The sequence below is a fragment of the Hemitrygon akajei genome, unplaced genomic scaffold (assembly GCF_048418815.1).
Source record: "Hemitrygon akajei unplaced genomic scaffold, sHemAka1.3 Scf000033, whole genome shotgun sequence".
NCBI lineage: Eukaryota > Metazoa > Chordata > Chondrichthyes > Myliobatiformes > Dasyatidae > Hemitrygon > Hemitrygon akajei.
Window position 1 is genome coordinate 14,590,331 of NW_027331919.1, and position 15,795 is coordinate 14,606,125.

Here is a 15,795-nt window from a genome sequence, read left to right on the forward strand (position 1 = left end):
TGTCAAAAAATTTCACCGATTTAACAACCTCTGAATAAAGTAATTTCTCCGCATCTCAGTTCTAAAAGGACGTCGTTCAATCGGAAAGTCGTGGCCACTTGCCTAGAATCGCTTACCATTGGAAATATCATTTCCATATCTAATCTCTCCAGGCTTTGAAGATTCGGTAAGTTTCTATGAGAGGCCCCGTCATTCTCCTGATCTCCAAGGAATATAGCTCTAGAGCTGCCGGATGTTCCTCATACAGCGACCCCCTCATTCTGGAGGTATTTTCCTGAATCTTCTCTGAACCCTTTCCAATGTCAGTATTTTTGAGAAGCCCAAAGCTGCACACAATACTCTCAGTGTGGTCTCACGAGCGCCTTTTGGTGCCTTCAACATCACATCCCTGCTCTTATATTCTCTACCTGAATGTCAACATTCATTCGCTTTCTTCACCACCAACTGAATTTGGGGGTTAACCTTTAGGGTCTCTTGCAAAACTATTCCCAAATGCCTTTGCAACTCTGCATTTTGAATTCTCTCACCATCTTCATAATAGTCTGCTTGTTTATTTCATCTTCCAAAGTGCACGACCATACACTTTCCAAAATTGTGTCTCATTGCCTCTTCTTTGCCCAATTCCCCTAAACTATCTGCGTCCCTCTGTAAGCCCTCTGTTTCCTCACACTTCCGCTCCTCCACCTATCTTTGCAAATCTGCACAAGTCTTTGAAAGACATTGTCGAAATCAGCGGTCCCAACACCGACCCCTGTGGAACTCCACTCCACTAACCGGCAGGCAGCCAAAATAGGATCCCTTCATTCCTACCCTCTCTTTTCTACCAATCAACCAATGCTCCCCCCCGTGCTAGAAACTTCCCTGTAATTTTACGGGCTCTCATCTTCCTAAGCAGCCTCATGTGCGGTATATTGTCAAAGGCCTTCTGAAAATCCAAATACTCTATCGATTCCTGAAAGATCATTGTTGAAGCCTCGGCAATCTCTCCGCCTACTTCCTTCAGAACCCGAGGCTGCATTCTATCAGGTCCATGAGATTTAATCCAAGTCACTGACATGATCAGTTACTTTCAGCCGTAACCGCTGAGAGTCCAAATTCCTTGACTCGACAAAGGCTGAGAAGTGTCTGACTGATTCTGAGGTGTTTTACTCTCTCCTACGCGATTGATTAAGTTGGAGTTCTGGGTGTTGTCTCCGTCAACTTCATTTGGGAGCTTGACTGGGTCCCTCAGGGGAAGCTTATCAGAAGATTATGATACGGGGAATCGGCGCGTCTGGATTCAGAGTTTATTATTTTTTCACAGTTGTATATTGTCTGCCCACTTTCTGTTCTTTTTCCACAAATCGGATACATGACGGGCTAAACTCTTACATTCTCCAGCCGGATCTGTGACTGATCTACTATCGCATTGAACTTTTCAATTTGGCAGTTTTCAACATGATCCACAAGAGTACCCATCTTCACATCATGTGCAACTCACAAACACATCCATCTACAGTTTCAACAGATGATTATACACATCACAGACAGGAGGTGGAACGAGCTCGCAGAGAAGTGGTCGAGGCAGATGAATTAAAATTTGAAACACTTGGGCAAATGACACCTGACGCTTCCAGAATGGCGTCACTATTGTGAACACTGACCTGATGTATAGTAGTTGGCATCCGTCCGGGGTCCCGAGGTGATGTGAGCACCCTCTTCCTCATCGATGAGGGGATCGTCTCTTCGAAGTTCATCTCTGAGTAGGTGGAGATCGACCATCTGGGAGAGAAAGTCGGACAGGCCGGTCAGGAGAGAATGAGACAGCGGTAGAGAATTAGGGAAATAGAGAAGAGACAGCAGAGGAGAGAGAGGAGTAAGCGAGAGGGAGAGAGGGGTAATCGGGGGAATGTGAAAGAGAGGGAGCAGAGAGTGTGGGAAAGGGGGAGAATGGGGAAAGGTAAGTAGATAGAGGGGAATGTCAACGGAGAGAGCAGGAGTCGTAGAAGGGCAGAGATGTGCAAAAGACAGAGAGAAGTGTTGGGAAAGGGGGGAAAGCGGTGAGAGGGTGCGGGTAGGGAAAGGAAATAGTGGAGGAAGAAAAGAGGATGGGAGAGAATCAGTGTGTGAGAGATAGGGGAAGAAAGAGGGAGGCAGGGGAGAGAGAGGAGAAAGAGTGTTGAGAGAGTTGGTTTTAGACGGGGTCAGTGTTATACACATTTTATAAAGTTATCGTTTCTTACTGACCCTTGTCACTCTCCTCCCTCCTCGCCACTCTTCCCAAGGTGTCTCCTGCTCACCGGCCATGCCACAGCACTCCCTGCTCCCGCACCCGCCCCATCACACAGCTCCCCTCAGTGCCCCCAGTTTAAACCCCTCTCACGGTACGCCCACCACACAAAAAAATTCATGGGATTTTCTGCACCGACCCCACCCAGAGAAACTCCTCATTCCTTTCCACAGCCCTCCCACTGTACCACCCCGCCTGTGGCTCTGCCTCCGCCCCGACCCTTCCCAGAGCGCTCCTTCCTCACCGACCCTCCCATAGAGCCCGTCTCTCATTCCTCCATTTTTACAGCCCTCCCTCTATACAACCCGCCTGTTGCTCTGCCTCCACCCCGACCCTTCCCAGAGCGCTCCCTCCTCAGACACCCTCCCATAGAGCACGTCTCTCATCCAGTCTCGCACGCATTGCTCCTGACCTATTGTCTAACAGGGAACAATCAGGGTCAACTGCGCTTGGGATGAGATTTCTCGACAGGAAGATTCACATCAGCTGATCAGAGTCAAACCAGTAAAGTGAAACTGACCTCCATTCGTCCGGACCCGGGGAACAGAGAGGGATTTGAAATGAAGTTCCACATACGATACATCAGGTTTAGCTGGGGACAGAACAGTGAGAGTCAGAAACAGCGTGAGGCTCCCTCTAAACCGTCCCATCAAACACATCCAGGGTCAGACACAGAGTGAATCTCCCTCCTCACCGTCCCATCACACATTCCTGTGGTCAGACACAGAGTGAAGCTCCCTCCACACCGTCACATCACACACTCCCGGGGTCAGACACAGAGTTAAATCTTCCTTCACTCTGTACCATAATGGGGGACAGATTGCGCTTTGGAGCGTACAAGTTTGAGGGGGGGGGGGACTTGATAGAGGTATATAAAGTTATGAGGGGGATAGATCGAGTTGACGTGGATAGGCTTTTTTCCATTGAGAGTAGTGGAGATTCAAACAAGAGGACATGAGTTGAGAGTTAGGGGGCAAAAGTTTAGAGGTAACACGAGGGGAAATTTCTTTACTCCGAGAGTGGTAGCTGTGTGGAACAAGCTTCCAGTAGAAGTGTTAGAGGCAGGTTCGGTATTGTCATTTAAAGTGAAATTGGATAGGCATATGGATATGAAAGAAATGGAGGTTTATGTGCTGCGTGCGGGCCAGTGGGACTAGGTGAGAGTAAGCGTTCGGCACGGACTGGAAGGGCCGAAACGGCCTGTTTCCGTGCTGTAATTGTTATATGGTTGTTATATGGTTTATATTATACAGTCCCGTGATCAGAAAAGGAGTGACGCTCCCTCCACTCCGTCCCATCACACACTACCGGAGTCAGGCACAGAGTGAAGCTCCCTCTACTCCCGCCATTACAAACTCCCCGGGTTAGAAAGAGACTGAAACTCCCTCACTCCATCTCTGCCCCACTCACCTCCCGATGGAGACAGTGAGTCCGGTTTTACGAGCTGCTTTTTCATGTAGGTCTCGCTCTTGGCCATCCTGTCGATGGCTCTCTGCGTCTCTGAGCTCAGCGAGGGGAAGCAACCGTTGTCAGAGGAAGCCTGTGTTGACAAGTGGATCAGAACGAGACCAGCAAACACCGGATGAGCAGCCGAAGAGGAGAGGAGCCGACAGAAGAGAGAGGAAGCGCTGGGGACGAGGGAGATTGAGGGTGTGAGAGGGGGTAGTCTGTAGCGATTAGAGTGGCGCGGGGAGAAGAGTAGTGCAAGTGGAGAGAAACAGAGGGAGGGAGAGCGAGGGGAAGGTTACGGTTTGGCGGAAAATAGAATCGTGAATTACAGGGGTTAGAAAAGGGTATCTGAAAGAAGGGGAGGGCAAAAACTGGGAGGGAATGTAGAGAGAGGGGTAGAAATAGAAAGGGAGGATTGTTGGAGAGATTCAATTTCACCCCTCTCTCCAGCTCTCTGCTTTTTCCTCCACTCCCTCTGTCTCCTCTGCCTTTCTATCTCACATCCTTCACTGAAAGCGAAGGGGGAAGTGAAAGGAAATGGGGGTAAGGGTATTGGATAAAGGGGTGATAGTGCGGGAGGCGATGTGCTGTAGCGGTTGTGTGTGTGTGTGTGTGAGTGTGTGGGTGTGTGGGTGTGTGGGTGTCTGTGTGTGTCTGGATGTGTGTGTGTGAGTGACTGTGTGTGTGTGTGTCTGTGTGTGCGTATGTGTGTGTGTGTGTGTGTGAGAGAGAGAGAGAGAGAGAGAGAGAGAGATGAGAGAGAGAGAGAGAGAGAGAGAGAGAGAGAGAGAGAGAGAGAGAGAGAGAGAGAGCGAGCGCCTCGGCATCGGCCGAACAAACACTCCCGGGATCAGACATAAGTGCAGCTCCTTCCATACCGTCCCATTGCACAGTCCCAGGGTCACAAACAGAGCTAATATGCCGCCTCACAGTCCTATAACACATTGACGGATTCAGAAACAGATCGAATCTCCCTCTTCACTCCCAGTTTTTCAGCGTTCCTGTAGTCTCCAACAGAGAGTCTGTCTCAGAGATTATAAGTGTGTCTGAGAGACCAGAAGTGGAACAGAGGGTGGGGGAGTGGAAAGATGGCTGTGGAGGGGTGGTGAGTTTCCAGTCACTGGGTGGAAATGTTGTGAAACCACACGACCGGCCTGTTCACAGAGAGACGTAGAGAAGCTCAGAAGCGAGAAATCGATATCCGGTGGAAATGTGCAGCAGTAACACCAACGTTGTGCAAGGAGTTGACCATGTGTCTGACCCCGGGAGTGTGTGATGGGACGGTACAGAACATAGAACAGAAAACGATGCAGCACATTTCTGGCCCTTCGGCCCACAATGTTTTGCCGACCCATATAAAGCCTCAACGTAAATTCCCTCATATGCCTGTGTAGTAGTCTCTTAATTTTCACTAGTGTATGTGCCTCAAACACAGAATCAGGCAGTGCGTTCCACGCACCAACCACTCCCTAAGTAACAGTCATTCTGCTAATCTCTCCTTTGAACTCTGCCCCCCTTACATTAAAGCCATTTCCTCTTGTATTGTGCAGTGGTGTCCTGGGGAAGAGGCGCTGGATGTACACTCCGTCTATTCCTCTTAATATCTTGTACATCTCTCTCATGTCTCCTCTCATCCTCCTTCTCTCCAGATAGTAAAGCCCCAGCTCGGCTAACCTGTGTTTTACGGAGCTGCATCAATAAGCCGAGACTAAACTATTAGGCGACTTTCAGGGATCTGTGGACATGTACTCCCAGATCCCTCTGCTCCTCCACACTACCAAGTATCCTGTCATTTACTTTCTACTCTGCCTTGGAGTTTGTCCATCCAAAGTGAACCACCTCACACTTCTCCGGGTCGAACTCCATCTGCCACTTCTCAGCCCACTTCTGCATCCTATCAATGTCTCTCTGCAATCTTCGACAATCCTCTGCACTATCTACAACATCACCAACCTTTGCGTCATCTGCAAACTTGACAACCAATCCTTCTATCCCCACGAAAAGTAGGGGTTCCAGAACCGATCCTTGTTGGACAACACTAGTCACAGCCCAATCTGAATGTACTCCCTCCCCCCGACCCTCTGCCTTCTTCAGGCAACCCAATTCTGAATCCACCTGGCCAAACATCCCTGGTTCCCATGCCTTCTGACTCTCTGAATATGCCTACGTATTGGAACCGTGTCAAATTCCTTACTAAAATACGTGTAGAAATAGATCCACTGCACTACCCTCATCTATATGCCTGGTCACCTCCTCAAAGAACTCTATCAGGATGGTTAGACACGACCTGCCTTTCCCAAAGCCATGCTGACTGTCCCTGATCAGAGCATGTTTCTCTAAATGCCCATAGACTCTTTCCCTAAGAATCCTTTCCAACAACTTTCCCACCACAGACGTCAGACTCACTGATTTATAATTATCCAGACAATTCCTACTAACCTTTTGAAGAAGAGGACAGCATTCTCCTCCCTCCAGTCTTCCGGTACCACCCTCTGATTCTATCCTTTTCAGTGAGGCAAATGGAGGGAGTTAAATTCTATCTGAACATGAGAGTGTGTGATGTAACGGCGTAGAGGGAGATTCGCTTTGTGTCTCACCCCAGGAGAGTGCAATTTGACAGTGTGCAGGGTCTATATTCTCTGTCGAGTCCGGGAGTGTGTAATGGGGCTGTGTGGAAAGTGATTCACCATATGTCTGACCCCAGGACTTTGTGATTGGGCGGTAGGGAGGGGGATTCACCATGTGCTTGACACCGGGAGAGTGTGATCGGACAGTATGGAGGGAGTTACACCCTGTGTATGACCCCGGGAATGTGTAATTGGAGTGTATAGAGGGGGCATCATTCTGGTTTGTATTTATCACACATATCTTTTCCACTTTTGAATTTAATTCAAAACGCTGTCAAACAGAGTTAAAACAATGCTGCTGCCCCCAATCGTCTGCTCTGGAAAATAGCACCAATGAACAGTGAATCTCCCCGCACACCGTTCCTTACATTCGCCGGTAGGCAGACAGAGAAAAGGGATCGTTCCTACCGGCCCATCACACTTTCACGGCTTCAGTTGCAAAGTCACACACAATCGGCGGTTTAGAGAGAAAGTGTAGTTCCCTCTCCACTCTTCCATCAAATAGTCCTGTTGGCAGACAGACAGAAGTTTCCAACACAGTCTCCCAAAACACATTCCCGGGGTCAGACACAGAGGTGAATCACCCTCCACACCGTCCCATCACACACTCCCGGGGTCAGACTCAGATTGAATCTCCCTCCACACCGTCCCACCACGCACTCCCGGGGTCAGCCACAGAGTGAATCTCTCTCTTTACTTCCTCTCTCCCTCCCACCAATCACCAGTTTTTCAGCGTTCCTGTCGTCTCCAACAGTGTATGTGTCTCAGAGATAATAAGTGTATGTGAGCCTAGAGATAGAACAAAGGAAGGAGGGGGTGTGGAAAGAGAGCTGTGGGAAGGTGGTGAGTTTGCAGTCACTGGGAGAAAATGACGTGAAACCACTCTGACACAGCAGAGTCAGAACAAAGCTCCTTCGCCCCATCGTCTGCTCTGAAAAATAGGAACAATAAACAGTGAAGCTGTCTCCTCAGCGTCAATTAGATCGGCGGGTAGACAGACACAGAATGGGCATCGTCTTACATATGCCCATCACACTTTCTAGGCGACAGGTGTAAAGTGAAGATCCCTCCTAACCGTCCGGGTCCGGCGAGTAGAGAAAGAGTGAAGCTCCTTATGCACTCTCCATCAAATTATCCTGTTGTCAGACATACAGAGAAGTTCCTAACACACTCTCCCAAAACACCTTCCCGGGATCAGACACAGAGTCAAGATCCCAAAACACAGTCCCAGCACATACTGACTGCGATAGAAAACAGAGTAAAGTTGCTTCCACATCGTCCAATTTCACAGTCCCGGTGTCAGACACAGAGTGAAACTCCCTCTTCACTCCCTCTCTCCCTCTCACCGATCACCAGATTTTCAGTGTTCCTGTAGTCTCCAACAGTGTGTCTGTCTTAGAGATAATAAGTGTATGTGAGTCCAGAGATAGAACAGAGGAGAGTGGGGGAGTGGAAAAAGTGCTGTGGACAGGTGGTGAGTTTCCAGTCACTGGCAGGAAAGGGTGTGAAACAACACGACCGGCCTGTACACACAGAGACGTAGAGAAGCTCAGAGGCGAGAAATCGATATCCGGTGGAAAAGAGCAGCAGTAACTCCAACGCTGTGCAAGGAGTTGAACATGTGACTGACCCCAGGAGTGTGTGATTGAACGGGTATAGAACATATAACAGGAAACGATACAGCACAGTACTGGCCCTTCGGCCTACAATGTTGTGCCGACCCTTATACCCTGCTCCCATATAAAACCCCACATTAAATACCCCATAAAACTGTCTAGTTGTCCACCACTGACTCAGGCAGTGCATTCCACGCACCCACCACTCTCTGAGTAAAAAGCCTTCCTCTAATATCCCCTTGAACTTTGCTCCACTGACCATAAAGCCATGGCCTCCTGTTTTGAGCAGTGGTGTCCTGGGGAAGAGGCGCTGGCTGTCCACTCTATCTTTTCCTATTAATATATTGTACACCTCTAACATGTCTCCTCTCATCCTACTTCAGTCCAAAGAGTAAAGACCTAACTCCCTTAATCTCTGCTCATAAAGCATACTCTCTAAACCAGGCAGCATCCTGGTAAATCTCCTCTGCACCCTTTGCACTGATTCAACATCCTTCCTATAGTGAGGCCAGCAGAACTGGACACAGTATTCCAAGTGTGGGCTAACCTGTGTTTCACAGAGCTGCATCAATAAGCCGCGACTCTTAAACTGTGACCCTCGGCTTATGAAAACTAACACTTCATTGGCTGCCTTAACTACACTATCTACCCGTGTGGCATCTTTCAGGGATCTGTGGACAGATCACCGAGATCCCTCTGGTCCTCCACACTTCCATGTATCCTGCCATTTACTTCCTACTCTGCATTGGAGTATGTTCTTCCAAAGTGTACTACCCCACTCTTCTCCGGGTTGAATTCTATTTGCCACTTCTCAGCCCAGTTCAGCATCCTATCAATGGCTCTCTGCAATCTTCGAGATTTTTCTACACTGGCCGCAACACCACCAACCTTTTTGTCATCTGCAAATTTGCCAACCAGCCCTTCTACCCCAACATTATGTCGTTAATAAAATCACGCAATGTAGAGGTCCCAGAACCGATCCCTGCGGGACACCACTCGTCACAGCCTTCCAATCCGAATGTACACATGCTCCTCAACACACTGCTTTCTGCAGCCAAGCCAATTCAGAATCTACCTTGACAAACCTCCCTTGACCGCATGCCTTCTGACATTCTGAATAAGCCTATCGTGTAGAACCTTGTAAAATGCCTTACAAATATTCATGTACATTTTGCATCCACTGCACTGCCCTTATCGAAATGCCTGGTCACTTCCTTAAAGAACTCTATCAGCCTTCTTTGAACGGTGTAAAGTTAGGTAAGGGAGTATTACAAACAGATCTCGGAGTCCTTGTTCATCAGTCACTGAAGGTGAATGAATAAGTGCAGCAGGCAGTGAAGAAGGCTAATGGAATTTTGGCCTTTATTACAAAGGGAATTGAGTACAAGAGCAAGGAATTCCTCTTGCATTTGTACAGGGCCCTGGTGAGTCCACACCTGGAGTATTGTGTACAATTTTGGTCTCCAGCGTTAAGTAAGGACATCCTGGCTGTAGAGGAAGTGCAGCGTAGATTTACAACGTTAATTCCTGGGATGACAGAACTGTCTTATGCAGAGAGCTTTGAGAGACTGGGCTTGTGCACGCTGGTATTAAGGAGATGGAGAGGGTATCTGATTGCAACATATAAGATTATTAAGGGATTGGGCAAGATAGAGGCAGGAAATATCTTCCAGATGCTGGGAGAATCCAGTAGCAGAGGGCATGGATAAGGGGTCGGTCATTTAGGTCAGAGTTAAGGAAAAACTTCTTCTCCCAGAGAGTTGTGGGGGTCTTGAATGCATTGCCTCGAAAGGCAGTGGAGGCCAATTCTCTGTATGCTTTCAAGAAGGAGCTAGAGAGGTATCTTATGGATAGGGGAATCATGGGTTATGGGGACAAGGCAGGAACCGGGTATTGATAGTAGATGATCAGCCATGATCTCAAAATGGCGGTGCAGGCTCGAAGGGTCGAATGGTCTACTTCCGCACCTATTGTCTATTGTCTATTCTTAGACACGACCTGCCCTTAGCAAAGCAATGCTAACTGTCCCTGATCAGAGCATGATTCTCTAAATGCCCATAGATCCTATCTGTAAGAATCTTCTCCAACAGCTTTCCCACCACAGACGTAAGGTCACTGGTCTTTAATTACCCGGACTATCCCTACTAACCTATTTGAAGAAGGGGACAATATGCGCCTCCCTGCAATCTTGCGGTACCATTCCCGTGGACAACGAGGACAGAAAGATCGTAGCCAGAGGCTCACGAATGTTTTCCATCGTCTCATGGAGCAGCTTGGGGACTGTTCCTTCAGGCCCCGGGGAATTATCCACCCTAAATTATTTTAACAACACCAGCGCCTACTCTCCCTTAATGTCAACGTGCTCCAGAACATCAACCTCACTCATATTGTCCTTAGCGGAAAAAGTTCCCTCACATTAGTGAATACCGTAGACAAGTAATTATTGATGACCTCGCTCTATTCCACAGCCTCCAGGCACATCTTCCCACCTTTGTCTCCAATCGGACCGATCTTCACACCTCTCATCTTTTTGTTCAAGAATTCCGTGGCGTTTTGCTTTACCCTTCTCGCCAACTCCATCTTATGCCCCCTTCGTGCTCTACTCGGTTCCTTCCTAAGCTCCTTTCCTGCTACCCAATATTCCTCAATAGAGCCATCTGATCCTTGCTTCCTAAATCTCATGCATGCTGCCTACTTCCACCTGACTAGATTCTCCACCGCACTTGCCACCATCGTGCCTTCACCCTACCATACATTATCTTTCTCACTGGAACAAATTTAACCCTAATATCCCGCAAAAGAACCCTAAACATCGAACAAATGTCCATAGGACATTTCCCAGCAGAAACATCATCACAAGGCACACACGCACGTTCTAGATTTAAAGCCTCATAATCTGACATTCCCACTTAAAAATGTTCTCTGTCCTCTCTGGTTTTTTTTTTACTGTTTCCCATGAGGCAAATGGAGGCAGTTAAACTCGCTGTCTGAAACCGATAGTGTATAATGGGACGGCGTGGAGGGCGATTCACTGTGTTTCTGACACCGGGAATATTTGATAAGACAGAAAGGAGAGATGTACAATGTTTGTGTGACCACGGGAGTGTGTAATGGGACGCTTTGGAGGAAGATTCACTCTGTGTCTGACCCCGGGAGTGTGTGATGGGACGGTGTGGAGGGAGATTCACTCTGTGTCTGACCACGGGATTGTGTGATCGGACGGTGTGGAGGGAACTTCACTCTGAGTCTAACCACGGGACTGTCTGATTCGACGGTGCGGTAAGAGTTTAACCATGTGTCCCACGCCGTACAGCGTGACAGGACTGTGTGGAGGGAGAATCCCTCTGTGTCTCAGCCCGGTGGATGGAGATTGGCTCTGTGGTCTGACACCGGGCTTGTCAGATGGGACGGTGTGGATGGAGATTCGCCATGTGACTGACACCAGGAATGTGTGCTGGGACGGTGTGCAGAGAGCACCAATATGCGTCTAACATTGGGAGTGTGTGATGAGACTCTGGGAAGGGAGCTTCACCATGTGTCTGTCACAAGGCAGTTTGTGATGGGACGGTTTACAGGGAGCTTCACTCTATGTCTGAGTGTGTGATGGGACTGTGCGAAGGGCGTTTCGCCATGTGTCTGATCGCGGGATTGTGTGATGGGACGGTGTGGAGGGAGATTCACTCTGTGTCTGACCCCGGGAGTGTGTGACTGAACGGTGTGGAGGGAGTTTCGGCAAGTGACTGATCCCGGGATTGTGTGATGGGACGGTGTGTAGGGAGATTTACTCTGTGACTGACCCCGGGAGTGTGTGGTGGACGGTGTGTAAGGAGATCCACTCTGCGTCTGAAACCGGGACTGTATGATGGGACGGTGTGGAGGGAGATTCACTCTGTGTCTGACCCCGGGAGTGTGTGAAGGGACGGTGTGGTGGGAGATTTACTCTGTGACTGACCCCGGGAGTGTGTGGTGGACGGTGTGTAGGGAGATCCACTCTGCGTCTGAAACCGGGACTGTATGATGGGGCGATGTGGAGGGAGCTGCTCTGTGTGTCTTACACCCGAAGTATGAAATAGGATGTAGTGGAGGGAGCTTCAGTCTGGTATGTACGTAAGTTCTGTACACATACCTCTTCCTTTTTTGAATGTATTTCAAGACGCTTTGAAAGAGAGTTAGAACATTGCTGCCTCGTCCCATCGGCTTTTCTGGAAAATAGGACTCTCTCTACAGCGTCCATTACATCCGCCGGCAGTCAGACACAGAATGGGGATCCTTTCACAACGGGCCATCACACATTCCCGGCGTCAGTTGTAAAGAGATGATTGCTCCGAACCACCCGATCACATAGGCTTTGCGGTTTAGAAATAGAGTGAAGCTCCCTCTGCACCCTCCCATCAAATAGTCCTATTGACAGACATAAAGAGAAATTCCTGAAACACTCTCCCAAAACACATTCCCTGGATCAGAATTTGAGTCAAAATTTCAAAGTTCCAGCACATACAAACAGCTTTAGGCACAGAGTAAAGTTGCTTTCACACCGTCCAATTTCACTCTCCCGGGGTCAGACACAGAGCCAATCTCCCTCTTCACTCCCTCTCTCCCTCTTACCAATCACCAGTTTTTCAGCGTTCCTGTAGTCTCCAACAGTGTGTCTGTCTCAGAGATAATAAGTGTGTGTGAGAACACAGATAGAACAGAGGAGGGTGGGGGAGTGGAAAGAGGGCTGTGGAGGGGTGGTGAGTTTCCAGTCACTCTGAGGAAATGTTGTTAAACCAAACGACCGGCCTGTACACACAGAGACGTATTGAAGCTGAGAAGCGAGAAATCGATACCCGGTGGAAGTGAGCAGCAGTAACTCCAAAGTTGTGCAAGGAGATGACCACGTGTCTAACCCCGGGAGTGTGTGATGGGGGAGGGGGGAGAGTGGAGAGTCATTCACTCTGTTTCTGCCACCTGGATTGTGCAATGAGACGGTGTGCAGGGCGACTCACCATGTGTCTGACTGCAGGAGTGTGTGACGGTACGGTGTGGAGGGCGATTCCCTTTGTGCCTGACCTCGGTAGTATGTGATGGGACGGTATGGAGGGAGATTCACCCTGTGTCTGACCCCGGGAGTGTGTGATGGGACGTTGTGGAAGGACCTTGATTCTGTGTCTGACCCGTAGAGTGTGTGATGGGACGGTGTGGATGGAGATTACCTTTGTGTCTGACCCCGGGAGTTTGTGATCGGACGGCGTGGAGGGAGATTCACTCTGTGTCTGACACCGGGAGAGTGTGACGGGAGGGTGTGGAGGAAGATTCACTCTGTGTCTGACCGGGAGTGTGTGATGGGACGGTGCGGAGGGAGATTCACCCTGAGTCTGACCCCGGGAGTGTGTGATGGGACGTTGTGGAAGGACCTTGATTCTGGGTCTGACTCGTGGAGTGTGTGATGGGACGGTGTGGAGGGAAATTCAGACTGTGACTGACCCCAGGAGAATGTTACAGAACGTTATGGAGGGAGTTTCTCAGTGTGTCTGATCCCCGAAGTATGAAATGGGATGGAGAGGAGGGAGTGTTACTCTGGTGTGAATATATCACACATCTCAATTCCTCATTTGAACTTACTTCAAGACGCTTTGGAGCAGAGGTAGAACAATGTTGCTTTGCCCCATCGTCTGCTCTGAGAAATTGCAACAGTAAACAGTGAAGCTGACCCCTCAGCGTCAATTAGATCCGCGGGTAGACAGACACAGAATGGGCATCGTCTTACATATGTCCATCATACTTACTGGGCGTCAGTTGTAAAGTGAAGATCCTTCCGAACCGTCCGGATCCGGCGTGTAGAGAAAGAGTGAAGCTCCTTATGCACTCTCGATCAAATTATCTTGTTGTCAGACATACAGAGGAGTTCCTAACACACTCTCCCAAAACACCTTCCCGGGATCAGACACAGAGTCAGGATCCCAAAATAGAGTCCAAGCACATACTAACTGCGCTAGAAAACAGAGTAAAGTTGCTTCCACTCCGTCCAATTTCACACTCCCGGGGTCAGACACAGAGCGAATCTCCCTCTTCACTCCATCTTTCGCCTCTCACCAATCAACAGTTTTTCAGCGTTCCTGTAGACTCCAACAGTGTGTCTGTCTCAGAGATAATAAGTGTATGTGGGAACAGAGATAGAACAGAGGAGGGTGGGGGAGTGGAAAGAGGGCTGTGGACAGATGGTGAGTTTCCAGTCAGTGGGAGGAAGGGGAGTGAAACCACACGACCGGCCTGTACATACAGAGACGTAGAGAAGCTCAGAAGCGAGAAATCGATATCCGGTGGAAAAGAGCAGCAGTAACTCCAACGTTGTGCAAAGAGTTGACCACGTGTCTGACCCCGGGAGTGTCTGATTGAACGGTATAGAACATAGAACAGAAAACGATAGAGCACAGTACTGGCCATTCGGCCCACAAAGTTGTGCCGACACTTATACCCTGCTCCCATATAAAACCCCACCTTAAATTCCTCATAAACCTGACTAGTTGTCCACAACTGACTCAGGCAGTGCATTCCACGGTCTGAGTGGAAAAACCTTCCTCTAATATCCCCTTGCACTTTGCTCCCCTTACCTTAAAGCCATGTCCTCTTGTATTGAGCAGTGGCGTCCTGGGGAAGTGGCGCTGGCTGTCCACTCTATCTTTCCCTCTTAATAACTTGTTCACCTCTAACATGTCTCCTCTCATCTTACTTCTGTCCAGAGAGTAAAGCACTAGATCCCTTATTCTCTGCTCATAATGATGCTGTCTAAACCAGGCAGCATCCTGGTAAATATCCTGTGCATCCGTTCCACTGCTTCCACATTCTTCCTATAGTGAGGCGAGCAGAACTGGACACAGTACTCCAAGTGTGGGCTAACCTGTGTTTCACAGAGCTGCATCAATAAGCCGCGACTCTTAAACTGTGACCCTCGGCTTATGAAAACTAACACTTCATTGGCTGCCTTAACTACACTACCTACCCGTGAGGCAGCTTTCCGGGATCTGTGGACATGTACCCCCAGATCCCTCTGCTCCTCCACACTTCCATGTATCCTGCTATTTACATATCCTGACAACGAGGACTTAAAGTCGTAGCCAGAGGATCAGGAATGTTTTCCATCTTCTCGTGGAGCAGCCTGGGGACTATTCCTTCAGACCCCGGGGAATGATCCACACTAAATCATTTCAACAACGCCAACGCCTAATCTCACTTAATATCAACGTGCTCCAGAACATCAACCTCACTTATACTGTCCTCACCGGGAAAAGCTCTCTCACATTAGTGAATACCGTAGACAAGCAATTATTAATGACTATGCTCTATTCCACAGCTTCCAGGCACATCTTCCCACCTTTGTCTCTAATCAGACCTATCTTCACTCCTCTCATCTTTTTGTTCTTCACATATTTCAAGGATTCCTTGGAATTTTCATTTACCCTTCTCGCCAACGCCGTCTCATGCCCCCTTCGTACTCTCCTCAGTTCCTTGCTAAGCTCCTTTCCTGCTACCAAATATTTCTCAATAGACCCATCTGATCCTTGCTTCCTAAATCTCATGTATGCTGCCTAATTCCACCTGACTAGATAGTCCACCGCACTTGTCACCATCTGTCGCTCCCCACTTAAAATGATCTCCGTCCTCTCTGTGTTTTTACCGTTTTCCATGAGGAAAATGGAGGCAGTTAAACTCGCTGTCTGAAACCGGTAGTGTGTGATGGGACGGCGTGGAGGGAGATTCAACATGTGTCTGACCCAGGGAGTGTGTGATGAGACAGTAAGGAGTGAGATCCAATGCTTTTCTGGCCCCGGGTGTGTGTAATTGGACGCTTTAG

General features: G+C 48.9%; 1 long non-coding RNA gene across 1 annotated transcript; it reads right to left on the bottom strand.

Annotated features, from left to right (window-relative positions):
• Nucleotides 1–2,797: 2,797 nt before the first annotated feature.
• On the bottom strand, nucleotides 2,798–6,857 carry LOC140719955 (uncharacterized). The gene is made up of 3 exons (XR_012097060.1): nucleotides 6,754–6,857; nucleotides 3,680–3,809; nucleotides 2,798–2,861 (listed from the first exon to the last, which is right to left on the bottom strand). It is a non-coding gene; the product is annotated as an uncharacterized lncRNA (long non-coding RNA).
• Between the last annotated feature and the right edge of the window lie 8,938 nt (nucleotides 6,858–15,795).